At 43.1% G+C, this 20843-nt stretch overlaps 1 pseudogene; it reads left to right on the plus strand.

Moving 5' to 3' along the window:
• Window positions 1-1069: 1069 nt before the first annotated feature.
• On the plus strand, window positions 1070-20139 carry LOC123860349 (eukaryotic translation initiation factor 4E type 2-like; annotated as a pseudogene).
• Window positions 20140-20843: the final 704 nt, after the last annotated feature.

Raw genomic sequence — 20843 nt, forward strand, 5'->3', positions numbered from 1 at the left:
TTATAAAATTTTGTAAAATATAAAGAAACTGAAGCCTATGGTGGTGAGTACTAAAAAAATGGGAAAAGGGCCTCAACAGGTAGTGAGGTGATGGGGCACCTCTTGCTGGCTTTACACTGTATCTCTTGAAATCAGGGTGGCTCACTGGGTCTCTCCATGCTCCAGTTGCCTCATTTGCCCACTTCTTTGGAACTGTGGTAAAGATGAAATTGTATTATCTCATATATATATGCACATGTACTATGTATCATGAATTATATATACACGCAGCTAGCTCTATGTACATATGTGACCTTTTTGATGACTAAAGGAAAATTCAAGCGTGGCATATTCTCAAAATGTAGAAATAACAGTGTCTGAAAAGAATAGCTCCAGTATCTCTAAATAAATCAAACTTTTAGACATCCTAATTGGACTTGTAACTCAAATACGACCAGCCTCATTAGAAGGAGTGTTCTAGGCTTGCTGTTGATCATGAAAGAGTTCTATTTGTTATTACATGTCTATATTTGAAAATAAGAGAAGTAAAAGCATAGAGACAAGAAATAGGCAGCAGTAATCTTCTCTCGGGGATCATGTTTTATTAGCCATGAGTAAAAAGCATCTGTAGACCCTATCTACTTCATCACAAAGCTCTTTACTTGGGGCCATGCTTTGGAAATCAGATGGTAGTTGTAGGAACTGCCCCCACCCAGATCCCATGCAGTATTCTGCCTTGATCATACCATGCAGAGGTGGAGCCAGGGGGGTGAGCTCTTGACCCAGCCACACCAATTTCAAATATTTTGCTATACCTGCTTCTGAATAACCAGGCAATTATAAATGTGTCATTATTAAATGGATTTTTTTTTTCCAGATCAATTGATTTTTGAGACAGCAAGTCTCTGTGTTTCTATGCTTCTTGTAGAGGACTTTTCCTCCTAAAAATTGCTTCCTTAAAACTCTGCATTCATATTTACATAACCTATTCCTGTCATACAGTTCATTTTCACATTACCTGTTCAGTTAATCTTGTACCACACAAAATCTCATTAAGCATGAGCAAGAGTAAGGGAGGCACCTCCAAAACATGATGATTGTGAAGATTCCCATTGACAGTGCCAAGTATGAGGATGTGCCTGGAACGTTCTCAGCTGGAGTTCTTTAAATTGTTTGAAAGGGTTTGGGGTTGTAATACATGCTTCTGATGTGATATATGTTAAAACAATTCACGTAATAGAAATGAGTGGAGTAAGCTGGTTATATTTTTATGCATTTGGACTATTACTGTACTTTGTTTTCCATGAGATTATGAGGAGATGGGTAGTGCTGTTAAGAAAATGGGAAGATGTGGAGAACAGTTCCAATTTAGTGGGAAACTCGTTTTCATTTTCTGCTCTTTGTAAATTGAATTCCAGATATATTACCTATATTAGACTCCCATTGCTTCATTTTTCTTTTCCCCCACTTTGAAAATGAGTACCTTCAGACTGGGAGTATTTTCGGGTCAGTGGGGGTAGCTGCCTAGAGCACTTAGTTGAGACTCCTGAGGCTACATCTGGTCCACAGGAAGTAGCGCTGTACCCACCCATCCATGTCTCCCAGTGTCTCCCGTGGGCATCAGACTGAGAAGTGGTGGTACCTTTGCTCACCCTTTTGTAGATAACCTGCTATTTTTACTGTAGAGGTTGAGATCCTCTGGGAGGGTGGAAATTCTCAAAGTCACATTGATAAAGACTAGATTTCTGGGAAGCTATGTCATTGGGAATATAGACACCCTTTTTTTTTTATGGGGAGGATGTCAAGGAGTTGAAAAATGTCTGCCAATAAAATGTCTAGACATAAATCTACATTTTAGTACCACTCACTGATATCTGTTAAAAAAAAAAAAATCCTGACTCACCTAGCAAGTCTTAAATTATTCTAATATCCTAATACCATAAAATGTGCCACTCTTTAGTAAATGCATTTTGGACAGTCTCTTGTGTAATTTACAGAATTTTGTTTAAGCAGTTGGATCAAACAGAAGACAACTTCCTTTTTACCTTTTTTGCTTGAGATGAATCCATGTTTGTTGAGCACCCAGGTGCTCATTTCACCCTAATGCAAATCTTCTAATTGAGGAACCTGAGGAGGCTCGGCTCATGGCGGTCCCTAAGCCCCACAGCTAGCCGAGTGGTAAGAGAGAGGGTCTGAGTCCAGAACAGGAAAAGTATAGGAAATTAAGTTAATACAAGTTAATCCAGTTTTGCTCTTGAATGTTTAGTAGGTGAGGCTTTGAAAAGGGATTAAACCTAGCATATGTAGAAATGCTTTAAAACTTACACTACCATACACACTGCCTTCCCCATTCCATTCTTGCCTTCTGATGTTCTCTCAAGCTGTGCAGCTGTAATTTACCTTTTAAAATTTGATCATGGCACCAAAAAAAGCCTTCTGATGGCTTTCTTTACTCTGGGGACCAAGACTATTGTCCTTATCGTACCTGGAGGTCCTGGGCAGCTGGCTCTCACCTACCTCTCTGATTTCATCTTTTGCACCTAGTTGACTCGCTCACCCTTTGGGGAATGAAGTCTGGGGAATGAATGGGAAAATGAAGTCATTTTCTTCTGCCTGGGATACCCTGCTATTCACTCCATCTGGTTGTTTCTTAGCCTCTGGTTAGATAGTAATTCCTTAGAGACTCTTGACACCAACTATGTCCAGTCTTGTGGCACTCTGTGGTTTTTCTTCAGAGAGCTTGTCGCAATTAATGGCTGTGTGTGGGGTTATGTGTATTTGATGTCTCCTTAGACTGGGAGTTCCTTGAGGACAAGGACCATGTATCTATCTGTTGCTGTTCACGAGAGCCTGCAATGTGGCTTGCAGTAGAAATCCAAGGCAGTGTGAGATGCTGAGTGGAGTCTTCCTTGTTTTCTAAGAAGAGGTGAGAAGAACTCACAGCTAAAAACAAGGTGTTGAAAATCCTTACTTTGGACATTTAGGTACTTAATCCATTTTGATTTTATGTGTATGGTGTTAGAAAGTGGTCCACTTTAATTGTTTTACTTGTAGTTGTCCAGTTTTCCAACTAATGTAACAATGTGTAACTACACTAAAACAAATAAAATTTAGGCTTACAAAAAAAAAACCCCACTTTTCTCTGGTCAGAGGACTGCAGCTCTGTGGCCAGCATTTTCCTGCAGAGCTTTTTCAAAAGGTCATTTTGGTAGAACCAATTCTTTAATTGCATTCATCCCTCACACCCAAGTAAAAGGGCTGGAAGAGGAGAGATGTCAACTTTGGGAGGAACCTCCCTCAGAGATGGGTGCGTTCAACTTGGAGATCATCTTTTGTCTGAAAATTGGTGAGCATTATCCCAGAAAGAGGTTCTCATCCCCAGACTGCAAAGCTAAGAGGAGTGGAGAGAGGAAAGTGAGGACAAATTGGGTGGGAGATGGATGCGAGGTTTCTTGGACACTGTGGTCTCAAGTGAATCCGTAGAAAATGGCTGGGGACTTAAGCTTTCTGGCTAGTGCCCAACAGGAGAGCACTCCGCACAACCCCTGCAGGGAACCCTGGCTGTGCCTCTCAGCAAAGAGGTCACAGATATGCCCTCCCAGGAGTGAGCCAGGATATGGATGGTATCCCAAAGTGCAGGCCTCTAGCCAGGCAGAAAACACCCCCACCAAGGGTTGTGGCGGGGTTTGGGGGGGGGGGGGCGCATCTCCGGATTCCCTTTTGAACTTCACGAGGAGGCAAGCCAGCATTCTGGTGGAGCTTTTTTGAAAGCTGTCATTTCCTCAGAACCAGCTCTCAAATTCACTGAGGACAGTAATGAAAGGAAGCAACCAAAGAATCAGCTCATGGAGGTGAGGTGTGCAGGTGGGAGAGAAACCACCTCACTCCTCCACCCCACACCCCTAGAGCATCAAGACCTGCCTCAGCTGGAGAGAGCTACAGAGCCTACTGAATCTGAGAGTAAAGTTACCAAACGAAATGCATAGCTACTTGGATTGGGAGGCCAATTGGAGATGTTCTTTACTCAAGAGGAAAGGGGAGGTTATACAGAGCCCAAAAGAAGTCATTGGAAATAATTCCGTGTTTTATTCTTCAACAGAGTTTTAATTCACAAGTTAAAATGATTCATTAAAAGAATAAAAGGACTATAATAAAATCCCCTCTTGCATAGAAGGTTGCCTGTCAGTATTCCTTTCCTACCGAGTCCCTCACCTGTTGCTTCTAGCATGTGAAGGAGTGGAAATACTGGTGCAATCCGACCACTTCCAGCGGCCTGTGGACTTCCACTGCCGCCCCTTCTCCCTTTTCCAAAATTTAGCCAGACAGCAAAATCCAGTAAGGAAATTTGTTCACGATCATCTGTCACATTTGCCTGAAGGAAACTTGCAGGAGGGCAGGTAGGAGTTTTCCAGTGATGCCTCTAGGTTACCTTTCAGGGGGTGTGGGGGGGGGTTGGGTGAAATAGATAAAGGGGATTAAGTACACATATCTTGACAAACACTTAAGAAATGTATGGAATGGTTGAATCATGTAAACCTGAAACTAATATAAATGTAATTATGCTTGAATAAAAAAATGTTTAAAGAGTATCTCACTGTAGAATCAGCTGGCTTCAACAAAAGCAACAAAAACTTTTCCATGCACCTGACTTTAATGTCTGCTCTCTGGAAATCAAGTTGTAAATGACTGACCGGAACCTACTTGTTAGCCGTATCATTGAGGAGAGGAACTGTAGAGATCATTTGCTCTAGCATTTTTCAAGCTGTGGGTTTGAAATCAAGTATGTCTTGAGCAGCATTTTAAAAAAAAACAATCAGAATGCATCCATGTGGTAAGGATAATACTACTTCATGAAACTTTGCAGGTGCCTGCTTGAGTGTAGGTTGGTGGGTTGGTGTACTGGGACAGAATGCATTAAATTCACAAGTCACTGATTTAGATGGTAGACTCTAGATCATCTCATTGTTACATTTTGGAACTAACGCTCAGCACGGTGAAGACACTTCTCCGAGGTCAGTAGCGACAGTGTAGGAACTCACCCATCTCAGTCTCCTGGTTAATGTGTCCCCTCATCTCACTGGCCTAGGGAGAAGAGCAGTAGCTCATATTTAGTGAGTGATTACTAGGTGTCAACCACTGCACTTAAATATTTTGTAGGGCAAGGGGTAAGTTGGCTTTGTGTTTCATTTCAAGTGGAGTGTGCATGGCTCACCGGTGACCAATCAGTGCTGCAATCCACAGCTAGATAAAATACAGAAGTTGTGAATAAACATTGAAAAATTTCACAGTGTGACAGTAATTTTATGACTGTTGAATCTAGTAATAAAACATTGGCTTGCACTTTATGTCTTTAAATTTTTTCCTAGCAGTTAATTTTTATTGTATTTTATGACAATTACCAGTCTATGATGGATTGGAAATAAGAACAAACTGGTCTTTCACTACAGATTATTTGAGAAGCACTGACTTAGATCCAGCAAAGCCCACACCTTTGTCCCTCTTTATTCCTTTTGAAGTGTCAGAGGGTCACAGCAATCCCTGGAAGGGGCAGATTGCTGGATGCAAGGCTCTCATAAGCAGAGAAGGGGTTACTGTGCTATCTAGGAGTGAGTGGAGGACTTTGATTCTAGAAATAGCCTTCTCAACTTGGGGATGGCTAGTAGAAAAGGCATTAACACCAATAAACACTTCAAAGCTTTCCTTTACTTCAGAACTTGTAGAAGTGGGACTGATAGGGGAAAACAGAAAGAGCTCCTTCCTTGTAAAGTCCCCATGAGAAAAAGTTCAACACAGAACAAATTAAATTCTCATTTCCTGAGACTCTCAATCAGAGTGGTAGAAGCAGAGGGACGATACTACAGAGGTCTCTGGGAAAATAGGGCTGATTAAAGGGAGCCTGTGTGTCTCCTTGACTTGCAGGCTCTGTAGAGGGAAGCACACTTCATAAATCCTTTTGGACTGCTTTTTGGCTAAATCCTCAGATTTGTATGAAGAACTGTTTTGAGTGAATCAGTGTGTCTTTTGTTTGTATCTTCTGGAATTCTGAAGACTGCAGCCAAGGAGTTAGCAAGGCTGAGGACTGGACCGAACATTTAATCAGTTGAACGCTTCCTTATGTTTTCCTGGTTTATTCTCATAACAAGTGACCTTAGGCCAATTCCTAGCAACATGTGATTGTGGGGTGTTCCTTCCTGAGGAGTACGGCCTTGTTTTTTCATTCTGAACACAGTGAAAATCTGAAAATTCAGATGAGTTTGGACAATGATAATTAAGCTAACTGTACCTGCTGTGTGCCCAGCACTTTACCTGTGTGTTTACTAAATGTTAACAATAGCCCTGGTCAAACGTAGGGGAAAAACTAAAGCTTAGAAAAGTTAGGTCACTCACCTGGTGTAATTTCGTTCAAGCCCCAGTTTTTGCATTCCTGTATTTCCTAGAGATTCTTAACAGCACCCTGGTATAAATGAGGCAATGCCGGAACGCCAGAGTCATGACATTTTCATTGCTTTTTCCACTTGAAAACAATACTGGGATCCACTCCCTTTTGGTTTTGATTTTGAATACATACCACCTATTCAATGATTCAGGACAGGATGATGCATTTAACTGCAGGGCCTGCAAGCTCAGAAGTCTCCACGATAATAATAGCAAACACTGAACCTATCCCCGCAGTAACTTTCATTGCATTAGCTTACTGAATCCTTTCTTAGAAACTGCCGCCGTCTCTGCCCTGTCCCTATCCCTGCTTAATTTTCTCATAGCACTTTTGCATGGTATGTTCATACTAATATACTCCAGTTTACTTACCGTGTATATTGCCATCTCCCCCCAACCAGAATGTAAGCTCTGCAAGGGCTGTATGTCTTGTTAGCTCAGTGATGTAAGTTCCCAGCAAGTGGAACCAGGCCTGGTCCATAATTCATGCTCAGATATCTGTTGAATGAATGTATGAACGGTCCTTGGAGGTAAATATCACTATCATCCCCATTTTACGTGTATGCAAACTGAAGTTTGTGGTATTAACTAATGTGCTCAAATACGAAGCCGTTATTTCTTTACTTCGAAGTCCATTTTTAAACATTAGTGGTTATAGCTTCCTTTCTCCACTATATTGTTTCTGGAATGAGAAATTGAACATGAGAAAGAGGTTGGTTTGGCACTTCAGGTACCCTCCTGAGAGGTGTTAAGCATTATGTGTTTGTGAAATACATAGATTGGGCCTTTCATGTAGCGTAGAAACTATAGCTAGTATTGAGGTAAATAAGATGTCTTTCCCCTATATCCTCTTGCAGTGCCCCCCAAGATTTAAAATACACTGAAGGAACTGGGTTTTATAAATGACTTGCTAATTCAAGGCTGCTTCTGTTGGAACCGTCATGGGCCTCTCCTGAGATAGACTTGCAAGTTGTGAAGGACCTGGGGGGATGTCCATGCCAGCTTACCCACCTCTGCCCCTAAGAGCCAGGCTCTGGGACTCAATCCTTCCTTTGGTGGACAGCCCTCTCCACTGCTAGACAGCTGCCTTGTCAGAAAAGTCTTTGAATTGTATCCCCAAGTAACTTCGACCCAGTGGTCTGAGTTCTGCTCTCCAGGGAATGACAGAATAAATGAAGTCATCCTTTGACCTATCAGTTCCTTGAAACATCGGTTTGGTTGTACCCACTCTTCAGTTTTTCTTGTCCCTGTCCCTCAGACATTTCTCATGTGGCATCTTTCCAGCCACTTTCCCGTCCTGCTTGCTCCCTTTGGCATGCTCTCTAGTTCATTCATGTCCAATGTAAATGTGTCATGCAGTAGTCCAGGTGTGGCATGAGGGTTCCATCCGTCTTTTCTTGGCAGCCACACTACCCCGTTGGCTCATCCGCGCTCCAGAAGGCCTTTAGTGTGAACTATTGTGGATCTCAAGTGGGAAGAACATACTGCACAGATGGAACCAAGTATAGTGATGATTAAGAAAAATAATAGTGATGTCTGTGGACATTCTGTCCTTCATTTCTCTGTGCACACCTGCTGCCACACCCAAGGTAGTTCTGAGGAGAGGCATTGATTGCACTCAGACTATGTGTTAGACGATGTCTCAAGACATTCTACATTTACTACCTGTTTAACTTTCTGAACAGCCATATTCATAGCTGTTATTGAACTCTGTGTTACACTGAGGAGACAGAGATTGGGAGCGATTAGCTAACACGCCTAAAATCACATACCTTGTAATTGGTGGAGCAGGAATATGAGTCTATGTTTGCCTCCAAATCCCATGTTTGATAAGGTGCATTCTCAGGAGCTACAAAGAGGATAAGCTTAGCTAGCCAAGGCTCCTGTTTTCATTATCTCTGAAAAACATGGACAAGAAGGTATTTTAAAGGAGTTACGGTATCTTCTTCCTATCCTTCGAAGAAAGAAAGGATCCGAATTACTGTGTTTCTACTCTGCACCAGCTGTGCTGTATCTGTTTATCTCATTTAGTCTTCAGGACAGTTCTGTGAGGAGAGCACTATTGTCATGACCATTTTATAGGTGAGAAAACCATGACTCAGAGGAGATGAAGCTAGGTCTTTGTCACACAGCTACTTGCATTTAGAGCCAACCTGCTTTCTGCCCCATTATGCCACTTCTCAAAGAGGGTTTTCAACTCAACCCGAAGTGCCTCCCTCCCACAGGGTCTCTGGCTAGACTGTTACCCACCATGATAGTCTCCCCTCTCCTGTGCAGCATTTCCCAAAGCAGTGATTTCCCAAATTACATAAGTAGAAACGAAAAGAACCCTCACCAAATTAGATGAGTGTTCATTCATTATTAAAGGCTTTCTATATGCATAGCTTTGGACCAAGGATCTGCTATGGAAGTATGGTAGGAAGCTGGCTGAAGTTACTAGAGCTCAGCTCAGATGGAGCCCATCATGCTCCCTTGCTCTCCCATGGTATATGACCCCATCCATGAATTGATGGGAAGTGCAGTGGCTGCTGTCAAGACCTGATCATTTAGTGATGCTCACCTGAGGGCCACAGACCCATCAGCCTTCAGGCAGAATTTGTTTACTTGCCAAATCATAGGTCCAGAAACTTAGAGACCACCAGTAGGAATCTTGCCAAATCACATTACTATTCTTTGCATTTGCAAAGAATGTATGTGTTCATAGAATATTTATTACTTACATTATCCCATTTGTTCATCCCAACCAACTAGTAATGTAGGCCAGCAAGGGTTCATTGCTCTGTTTTGCAAATAAGGAATCAGAAACAGAGAGACTTGAGACTCGCTCATAGCCTCTCAGTCTCTAAGAGGCAGAGCCCAAACAGTCTCTTCAAGCTGCAAATTCTATACATGTCCTCTGCTGTCTCTTTTCTTGTCACTCCTCTCTTGCACTGTCTGCCAGACTGCATGTACATCTTTGCCCTTGCCATTGACCTGTTGGCTGTGAGCAGTCAAAAGCTCAGAAAGAACTGAGCTGTACCTAGCTGGAATTGCTCTTTTCTCAGGCTTCACTTCCCAAGCCATCTGGTCACCCTGCCTTTCCACAAACCAGATGCGATGGTTTGTAGGTTGTCATCAATCTTCATTGTCACCTGCAAGTCCAGTTGACCCTGCAACACTAAGCTGCTGTAAACATTCTTTTTCCCCAGGCAAGTACCTGTGTATAAATCTTAATGTCACACTAACCATTCGAAAAACTTACAACTTGGCTTAATTTCTCTGGGGTAGACAGTGAGTTGAGAAATTGCTCTGGAAGCCAGGCCTTTCCTGTGGGTTGGCTCATTGAAGAACATCTGACCTAAAACTCGCGCTGCTTTGGCCCTGGGCAGAAGGAACAATGTCCATACCACCCAGCTCAGAGTCAAAGTCTGTTGACCACCACTCCCACCCCTGTCCCCATCTCTCCCCGGCAACCACTAATCTAGCCTCCCTGTCTAAAATGTCATCATTTCAAAAATGTTATATGAATGGCATCATATATAGTAACCTGGAATTGGCTTTTTTTCTACTCAGCATAATTCCCCAGAGATTCATCCAAGTTGTGTTACAGGTTTTTGTTTTATCTAAAAACATACATTAAAATTTTTTTATTTAGTTTTAATTTTTTAAAACTTTCAGTTAGGTTTTTTTGTTTTGTTTTGTTTTTAGTTAACTAAAATCTGTAGCCAGGGTTTCAGAAGCTAGCTGTCCCACTTCCTAGCCAGGGGACTTCTGGGTTGCTTAATCTTCCTGAGATTTCATGTCCTTACCTTTATTAGACCTTTATATTTGATTTTTGAAAGTTTCAAGGAGGAGAAGCATCCAAATTCTCTTCATTAATGGAGTTGTATTACATTGATGTGAGGCAATGTCCTCTTTAGCCACAGTAACTCCAAGTCCCAGTACTTCAAGGATTGGGATAAACAGAAGGCCTCGTGCATTATTTGGAAGGGAAAGACATTAGATTCAGTGGCCTACCTTTTCTGTGATTCCCTGTCATTCATATTGTCCAAGAGAAAGGATCTGATTGGGTTCGTTGGCCATTTCCAATACAGAAAAACTGTAATGGGCTCACACCAAACCCCATGAAGGTGTCCTTTCTTGCGGGCCCTCTTGTAGATGCACTAGGAGCATCTATAGGAAGGGGAAGGCCCTGGAATCCAGGTCCCATGAGGAGCTAGGGGTGTGGGTGTTGGCGAGTGTATGTGGTGTGCAGACATGGACAAAAATGTCCCTAAACTATAAACTTCTCTGTCTGCCCATCAGTCAGAAACAACCAAAGATGGAGCTTGTCTTAAGAGGTGATGATCATGTCACTAGAGGTATTCAGGTTGAGGCTGATGGCCATAGAGCAGATATGGGACTATAAGCAGAGAATAAAACTGATTTCTGGTTTAGTCCTTTGTAGATGAAGGGCAGAATTTATTCTATACAACTTAGTGAAAAAATGGAAAGTCCCCATTTAGTCAGCGTTCTCACAGGGGACTACGGCTTTGAAAGTTTCTTAGGGCTTAATGGACCCCCATCGAGGACACTGTTTCACAAGGTGGTTATGAGGAGCAAGATTCAATGGCCGAGGACATCTTTGGCCAACTATAAAGCCTTATACAAATACTGGGAATTTCACAGTCACCTGACATAACATGAGTCCAGTCTCATCAAAGTAGCTTTTTGGTTTGGGAAGGAAATTTGTGTGTGTGTGTGTGTGTGTGTGTGTTCTAAATAAGAGAGCCTAGCTTTTCATAGCCAGGGAGGTTAAATATGAAAGTGAAAATATGTAGATAGATTAGATAGATAGATAGATAGATAGATAGATAGATAGATAGATGATAGATAGATAGATAGATAGATAGATAGATAGATAGATAGATAGATAGATAGACAGACACACTTGTGTTTCTGAAAGGAGACAGTAGAGTTCAGTGCTGAGCTGGAAATAAGGTCCGGTTCCTGTGAGATGTCTGTGGGCTTGAGCTAGAGACTCAGATGATAGCCTCTGGGTTTCTTATGATAAGAGTAGGAACAAAGGTCAGTCATCAGGCACATCGAGGAAACTGGGCTATGATAGATATCTAAAACAAACATAAATTCGTTGAAAGCTTACAAGTCCTATCACCTTCCTCAGACTCTACATTTCAGACTCAGAGAGGAACTAAACTACCTCTTGGTGTATTTAACAATGTCTTCCCTTTTCAGCTTTCAAAATAAGACTTTCTTTTAGGTCAGGTCCAGACTGGGGAAATGGGAGAACCAACCATCAGGGATGAGTCCGTCCCTTGTGAACACTATAAAAGCTTGTTCCACTGGGCAGTGATCCTCCTCACCTCGGTAATGAGTAACTCCTGGCTGCCACTGAGCCCGCACTGAAGTGAGGCCTTCGGGAGCACAGAGGGAGACTTACGCAGCCCTGGGCACGGATACTTTAGGGACACCAGAGACCAGATCACAGATCCTTAATGTTCCATGGTGAATTCTACTGTCTTGATTTTGTGGGTCTAGGACAGGAATAGTTGCATAGCCCCAAGCCCCAAGTCCTGAGTGCCCCTTCCTCTCCTGTGCTCCCTTCCATCCCAGGATTTGCTGTATTTTCTTGTCTTTTTGTGATTTTTCTGTCAGCTTCACCAAAACGCGAGCTCCTTCAGGACAGGAACTAGTCTTTTTTCTTGGTATCCCCTGCCTTTAGCCGAAGGCCTAGTTCACAATAGATGGCTTATAAACGTTTATTGACTGAACACAGAAGAAACAGAATGCATCCATAGGAAGATGAGCAGCATCTGTAGGAAGGGGAAGGCCCTGGAATCCAGGTCCCATGAGGAGCTAGGGGTGTGGGTGTGTATGAGTGTATGTGGTGTGTAGACATGGACAAAAATGTCCCCGTCCTAATTCCTAGAACCTGTGAGTATATTATGCTACGTGCCAAGAGGAAATCCTAGGTGGGATTAGGGTTTTTAATCTGCTGACCTTAAAACAGGGAGACTATTGTGAATTTTCCAGGTAGTCCATGCCATCACAGGGTTCTTATGAGAGGGAGGCAGAAGGGTCAGAGTCCGAGAAGCAGACATGACAGAAGCAGAGGTTGGAGTGCCATGGCCACAAGCTGAGGAATGCAGGCAGCCTCCAGAAGTTGGAAAAGGCCAAGAATGGACTACCCCCCCAGAGCCTCCAGAAGGACGGGGCCTCTGCCGACACCTTCATTGAGCCCTGTGAGGCCCATTCCAGCTGTCTGACCTGCAAAACTGTGAGATAATAAATTTGTTGTTTTAAGCCACTAAATTTGTGGTAATTTGTTACAGCAGCAATTAGAAACCAATATAGAGACTAAGCTTGGAAGGGCACCTCAGAAAAGAGCCTAACAGCATGAACCTGGAATAGGAAATGGCCATGTGGGAGTAGCCCAGTCAGCCCCCACAGAGCAGGCAGCGGAATCACCCTAGATGAAAATTAGTTGACAGAAGTCAGAATTGGTAACAGCTCCGTATGGGCAGCATCCAGCCTCCCAAAGAGTCAGCGCCTCTATAACTGTAGTAACTTGGGAGAAACCATAGCAGAGCGTAGTGTGGAAGGGTCCTTCGGTCAGGCCTGGGTTGGAGTTCTCTGCCACCTATGGCTACAATCTAAGGCAAGTTGGGTAACCTCTCTAAGCCACAGTTTTCTCACCTGAAAACTGGGAATAAATCTGTTTCTTAACTAGGAGGGTTGTGCTGGGGCGCCCAGGTGGCTCAGTCGGTTAAGCATCTGCCTTCGACTCAGGTCATGATCCCAGGGTCCTGGGATGAGTCCCATGTGGGCTCCTTGCTCAGCGGGGAGTCTCCTTCTCCCTTTGCCTGCCACTCCCCCTGTTTGTGCGTCGCTCTCTCTCTCTCTTTCTCTGTCTCTATCAAATAAATAAAAAATCTTTAAAAAACAAAAAAAAACTAGGAGGATTGTGATAAGGTCAGTAACACATGTAGCGTGCTTGACATAATGCCTGTCATATAGTAAACAGTAATTGCTTTCTATTACCGCAAATACACAATCTTAGGCGCCTCTGTAATAGCATTGCTTGAGGCATCCCTGTAATCCACACTCACTCAATCATATGTAGAGTCTGTGGGGAGTTCTGGGAACTAAAGTCAGAGAAGAACAACCAGGTTTAAAAGACCCTAAATCGGGTCATATTAAAAAGAATGTCCAGATGAATGGAGAGTTTTGATATGAAGCTATTCGAAATATTGTCAGGAGAGGTTACATAATTTGTGGGATCCAATGCAAAATGAAAGAACGGCCCCCCTGGTTCCAAAGATGATTAAGAATTTTAGTCGGGACGCCTGGGTGGCTCAGTGGGTTAAGCGGCCAACTCTCGATTTTGGCTCAGGTCATGGTCTCACGGTCGTGGGATCAAGCCCTGTGTCAGGCTCCGTGCTCAGTTCAGAGTCTGCTTCAGTTTCTTTCTCTCTCCTTCTGCCCCTCCCCACCTATGCTTGCTCTCTCTTTTCTCTCTCTCTCAAGTAAATAAATAAAATCTTAAAAAAAAAAAAAAGAATTTCAAAATGATGACAGCAGAGCTTTAAACCAAGTGTGGGAACCTTCTGAGCACAGGGCCCCATTGCATAGTGCACATGCCCACAAAGCTGGCCCCGAATATTCTCATGTAACAAGTGATAGACTTGGGGTACCTGGGTGGCTCAGTCGGTTGGGCGTCTGCCTTCGGCTCAGGTCATGATCCCAGGGTCCTGGGATCGAGCCCCGCATGGGGCTCCCTGCTCAGCGGGAAGCCTGCTTCTCCCGCTCCCACTCCCCCTGCTTGTGTTCCCTCTCTCGCTGTGCCTCTCTCTGTCAAATAAATAAAATCTTTAAAAAAAAAAAAAAAAGAACAAGTGATAGACTCACTTTGGGAAGCAGGGGTGACCTTGGCAGCGAGGAAGCTCGAGGTCTTGAAAGATGGTAAGGGTGGGGACCCTGAGCAGAACGAAGAGCACGTCGGAAGATGGTGAGAAGGAGAAATGGAATGAGACAGGAGCCAGTGCAGTGGCAAGGGGAAGGCTGTTGTCTTTGGACCAGCAGAGCATCCCCGCAGCACATTGTGTGGTGCCCAGGAGAACCACCGCCATCCCACCCGCTCCCAGAACTGCGAACAGAACATCTAACAGACGGGCTCCTCTGACTCTGCAGAACAGTCTGGAAGGCTTTACAGCCTCCACGTGGTACCTCCCTGGAATCTGACAGGCCACAGTGGCTTCCTTCTCTTCAAGAAGGAATGAAGCCATTGTGGGAAGATGACGCAAACAAAAATGGTGGCAAGTGGGTTATTTGGCTGTGGAAGGGTTCGGCATCCTGTTGCTGGGAGAATCCCATCCTGGCCATGTTGAGGCAACAGTACCCGGTGGGAAGGAAATCAGTGGGCCTGTGGTCTGTGTGGTGTCAGGAGCGTATTATTTCACTATAGAATACGACTGGCAGAGACCTAGCAACCACAGCCCGAATGTGGATGGCCGTGTGTTTGTCTGAAATGGACGGGAGGTCTCCAGCCCGTCCTTCCCTCTGCTCACTGAAGGGACGTCCCTTGGCTGCATGGTCCCCCTTAGCACCCTCCCCTGGGGGACTGATTCTGCTAGATGCCCTCCGACATCTCTGACTTTATAAAGCAGAAAAATGGACAATGTGACTTAGTAATAGACCAGTGGTGTGTGTGTGTGTGTGTGTGTGTTTTAAATATTTTATTTATTTATTTGACAAAGAGAGAGACACAGCGAGAGAGGGAACACCAGTAGGGGGAGTGGGAGCAGGAGAAGCAGGCTTCCCGCTGAGCAGGGAGCCCAATGCGGGGCTCCATCCCAGGACCCTGGGATCATGACCTGAGCAGAAGGCAGATGCTTAATGACTGAGCCACCCAGGCGCCCTAGCCAATGGTGTGTTTTAATGGAGTTTTCCAGAGGGGTGTCAGCTTCTCGTTTTGCTGTGCACTGTCCAGATGCCTCTTGAGCCTTCTGGTATGCTCTCCTCATGCTGTGTGAAAGGCATTGTGACCGTGTGTACAAGTCAGAGCTGTCGCCTGAGAGCTATGTCAGTATTAGGAATGACAGTGCATCCAGGAAAAGCTTTCTGTTGGAGAGTCCTGGAATAGCTGTAAATGCTCTCTTCCAGCCTTGCCATTAAATTATTGGGACATTTTGTTTCTTTCTCTTCCCTCTCCCCCCAAACCCCCACTTTCTGAAAATGTGTTACTGATTTTGTGTACTCCTGCCTCGTGCCCTGCATTTCCCTCCTATGGCAGGCACTCTCCTTTTTGGGCACTGCCACATGTCAAATGAATTTTAATCCAGTGGGTCACACAGGTTTCACTGGGGTGGCTTGGAAGGGATGCCTGGTAATTTAAGCTGTAGCAGAATCCATTCTGATTAAGAGCTGGATTATAATACAGGTTCTAAGTGCAGGATTTAGAGCGGAGGGCAATGACTGTAATTTTCCCAGATGCACACTTGTCAAGCCTAGTCCGGTGGTTCTTACACGTCCTTTTATTGAGGAAGGAAAGTGGAATGCTGGGTGTTGTCAGGCGTTAAAACTGGTAAATTCTGTGATCCTGAAACTGGGACATCTGAAGAAAAAGTGACCTTGATGAATGTCCTCATTTGCATGGCTCTGCTTGTCTGCAGTGGTTGGAAAAACCTGCTTTCAGTCCTCATCGCTTGGTATGTGCGTTAGCAAACGTGTGCTGACCCACGATGCCCAGATAGAAACCTCTTGAAGGCTGATGCTTTCAAATGCTTTAAAAATGACCCGTTACTCATCAGTAAGTAAGTTCTACAGCCATCCCTGAGTAGCACTGTCTTTTTTCACTCTTGTGAGCAAAGATTGCGGTACCTTGAATTACAGTCTTTCTTTAATACATACCCTTGAAAGCTAGAAGGATCCTTAGCCCCTAGTCTCAGAGAAATCATATGAGAGTAACAGGCATTTCTTTATTGTGTTTATATTACTCTCTTCTTACTTTCCAACTTCTGAACATCTTTTAATTACTGCTGTTTGGTGATGCTTTATTACTAAAAGCACAGGAGCCCAAAAGAGGTACTTACATTACAGGGAAAGTTAGATCGGATAGGAAGATCTAGTAGTGATTTAAATTTCAGGAATAAGAAGAATGAATTCTGGTGCCCAATTATGAGGGGCTCAGACAAATATAGGAGCAGCATAGGCTAAAATGGGGAGAAATGGCTGCCTCCTAAGATTGTTTAGATCCAGAGAGGTCTTCGCTTTTGCCTGAACTCAGATTTGCCATGAAAATTCCAAAGAGAGCAAACATTTGGATTTATCCTCTTACGATGTATGTGGGGATGGGTACATATGTGTAAAATGTGTTCATGACTGAGGGTCTCCTCAAGCTGGGTGGCTAGGTATATTGTCCGTATTTTTGCTTTTTTGTTTTTTGCCTAATTTTTTCCAAGACTTTTGAATATCTTATGTTTCCTAGAGTGCTCCTGTGTCCCCTTCCTCTTGTCATTGCAGTAGCTGAAAGTTATCTTTTCCTATCCAAAATATGCTGATGATGCTGGTTAGAACAAAAGGTTATCCCTGTGGGGCAGCATCTTACCCCAGCATTCTCCCAGATAGCCTGCTAACAGCTTTACATGGGAGATTGACTAGTCAGTTTATCCAAACCACCTATTTTTTCCAAACTAGCTTAAGCAGTCTTTTCATTTGTTTTGATTCCATGGGCGTCTGGTATGCTAAGACATAACACAGCTATGGTTATGGTATCACCTATTCCAGAGACAGAAAGAAAAAAGATCTGCTGGGGGATGGGGAGTCCGTCTTCACTTCGCACAGTCAGGGCTGTTTTCCCATGACCCCTTTGCTGGGTTTTCCATTTGCAATTGGCCCCTACTCTCTTCTGGTGCTCTTCTCTTTTCATCCTTCTGTTCGTGTATGCACAGGTGCGTGTGTGTGTGTGTGTGTGTGTGTGTGCATGCATGCGTGTCTGCTTTTTCCCTGTGACACTGCTCATCATTTTCTGCCCACAGAGAAGCTCGTGGTCCAAGATGCTCCAAGAATGAATTTTCAAGTATTTTTCCAGTGGAGAGGGAGCTGTGATGAGTGATTGTCTTTCAGAGCAATTGTCTGTTGCAGTGATAAATGGAAATATCAGGGGGGAAGACGGGATAGACTTGACCCCAAGAGGACTAGAACGAAAGGGGGAAAACTACAGAAAAAAACGTGAGGGAACAAACTGATGGTTGCCAGAGAAGAGGGCGTTGGAGGAGGGGCAAAATGGGTGAAGGGCAGTGGGAGATACAGGCTTCCAGTTATGGAATGAATACGTCATGGGAATAAAAGGCACAGCATGAGGAATATAGTCAATGATATTGTAGGAACATGATAAGGTGACAGGTGGTAGCTACACTTGTGAACATAGCATAATGTATACACTTGTCAAATCACTGTGTTATACACCTGAAACTAACGTACAATTGTGTGGCAATTAAAGCAAACAAACATGAGGGAGAACTTTGTAATAAGTCAACCCAAGACACTTTGGCACTTCTGTTCCCAGAGATGTTCAAGCAAGAGTGCGGGCAGCCACTTTGCAGTTACTTTATACTAGAGGGCAGAGAGAGCTCCTTGTCACTAAAAGTGTTTAGAAGGTGAGAAATGAAAAATTATATTAAATGACTTCTAAAATTACTTCCAGTTAGGAAACTAGATTATTTTATCAAATATTTTAAGAGAGGAGATTTTTAAGAGCCCTCTAACTTTTCTCAACAATTTAATGTGATTTTTGTGTCTAGGGCTTCAGGGAGTAGGGGAGCTGGAGAAAAATGGGGAATGACTGATAATGGGTAGGGGATTTCTTTGGGGGATGATAAAAATGTTCTAAAATTGACTATGGTGGTAGCTGAACAATTCTGTGTATATACTGAAAACCGTTGAGTTGTATGCTTTAAATGGGTGAATGGGATGGTATGTAAATCCTAGCAATAAAGTTCTTATTTTAAAAAAAAAGCAAGAAAATGGAAAGCAAAATTTTAGGACAGGCAACAAGAGGAACCGGGAAAGAGTGGGAAAGAGAGCAGGTATGAGACAAGGAAGCTGGACTTTATGGATTGTGGCTTGGTGAGCAGAACGCAGCATCTGAGATTGGTGGAGTGAATGGCTGAGCAGTTCATCTTTAAGTCTACCCAGACTTGATGGATATTGGAAGATGGTGCTTGAAAGCATCATTAGGGAGCAGAAGGAACAGTATCAACTGATGACCACTGTGACTAACTAGCACATCCCCTGGCTTTCTGAATGCCTGATTGCACAGAGAGGGAAGAAACCCCAATGATTATGAAAATTAAATGTTATGGGAGTGAGATCTCAATGTAGATTAAATTTGATTTAGAGGAATACTGAAATGAAGCTGGCTGAAGAGGGGAAAATTTTAATGCAATTTTTTAACAATATAGAACACACACACACACTTAGACACGCACATATAACATACTTCTTTCATACCATCACAGCATTCAATATATTTTCCCAATTTTTTAAAAAAGATTTTATTTATTTATTTGAGAGAGAGAAAGACAGAGATAGTGAAGAGAGCATGAGCAGGGAGGAGAGGGAGAAGCAGGCTCCCCACTGAGCAGGGAGCCCAAAACAGGGCTTGATCCCAGAACTCTGGGATCATGACCTGAGTCGAAGGCAGACAGATGTTTAACTGACTGAGCCACCAAGGCGGCTATATTTTTTTTTCCCTTTTGTAATCATTCCACTCATATACAGTTTTTCTGTTTGTGCATTTTCATGATTACATAATATTCCATTGACTGGCCATTGTGTGATTTATTATTTCCTAGCTGTTGGGTGGCTCAGTTCTTTCCAATGTTTAATTATTATAAAAGCAATGCTCTAGTTATTTTTGCATACACAGCTTCTCTTTACTCTTGAAATACTTTATTGAAAAATTAGAACTCATTTAGTTGCAAATTATATAGCTCATTGGAGCAGCCTAAGTCAAAGAAGTTTTATTGATAAACATATAGATACAAAATGCAAGGCACATGTAGGAATTGGAAAGTTATCCAGAACTCCTCATTTTCCCTCTCTGGTCTCTTGTTTTCTTTAGATTGCCTTTCCCTGCCTGCTCCTGGTTTCCTTATAGCTTTGACTCATACAGAACTTTGACTTGCCTTGGAGCCAGAGACACCAGGTCTCTGTCAGAAGAGTCCAGAGCCAACTATTATCCAGTCAAAATTTTTGTATCTCTTTTATCAAATTCCTAAGCAAGAATATGATTAGCTAGGCTCCCCAGACTTTGTGATTTGTGCTTTCCTCTGATTGGTGGAGAGGGTGGAGGAAAGGCTCTGACATCTGCCTAGATTCAAATCAAACCCTACCCCATACTAGCCATGTAGCCTTGGGTCCATTCCTTGGCTTCCCTGTGTCTCTGCCCATCTGTATGTAACAGTGGCACCTACTGCATGAGGTTATTGGGAAGATGAAATAAAATATCCCTTGTCAAGGAATATAAGAAGTCCGCGATATGTGTTGGCTCTTAGTTTTTTGTTTAAGTTTTGTATTATGGAAAAATATGCATAACATAAAATTTACCATTTTAACCATTTTTAAGGGTACAATTCAGTGGCATTAAGTATACTCACACAGTTGTGTTACCATAACCACTATCCATCCTTAGAGCTTTTTCATCATCCCAAACTGTGGCTCCTGTTTTTTAAATTATCATCACGATGATTATTTCAAATATGGCTTCCTGGGTTCACCTGTGGAAGGGCGTGATGGGGACTCTTCCCAAAGAAAGGAACATGGTGGATAGGCACTCTAAGTTCCTACTGAAACCATCACACATTTGCAATTCTTTAAGAATTACAGAGTATGTTCAGGCATTATTTTATGTAGTTCTCCTAAGGAAGGAATTCTTGAAGTAGGAAAGGGCTATAACCTTATGTTATAGGAGAGGACCCTGAGGGTCAGGAAATATGACTTGCCCAATATCTCCCATCTTGCCTGCAGAGTCAGGACTCAAAGTCAAGTCTTTTCACTCTAAGTTCACGCTTTTTTGCATGACAGCGCAGAGATGTGATTACTCAAGCCAAGCTTCCTACCCATTTGTTTATAGTTCCTATTACCTACTCTAGTTCAGACTCTGAGAAGGAAGAGAAGACTTCTCAAATTGGGACTTGTGGGTGGGCTCTCTTGGGGAAGTACAGGCCTGTAAGAATCTGACAATTGGTGTAGCTTACCAGTTTGCATCCGGAACATCTAGGAAAAGCCACAATCATTTGGTGATTCTTTTGGTGATTCTGTGAAAACCAAAGAGTGGAGGGATTGGTTAATGGACCTCTTAACTTTTACCTTGAGAAAGTTCAGAAATATTTGCCGGAAACAAATGGCATTACTAAGCAGATTTTTCAAATGGGATAGAGAAAAAGATA

This window comes from Mirounga angustirostris, unplaced genomic scaffold (genome assembly GCF_029215605.1).
Source record: "Mirounga angustirostris isolate CCGP_5_RB_7025 unplaced genomic scaffold, mMirAng1.0.hap1 SCAF_4, whole genome shotgun sequence".
Classification (NCBI taxonomy): Eukaryota; Metazoa; Chordata; class Mammalia; order Carnivora; family Phocidae; genus Mirounga; species Mirounga angustirostris.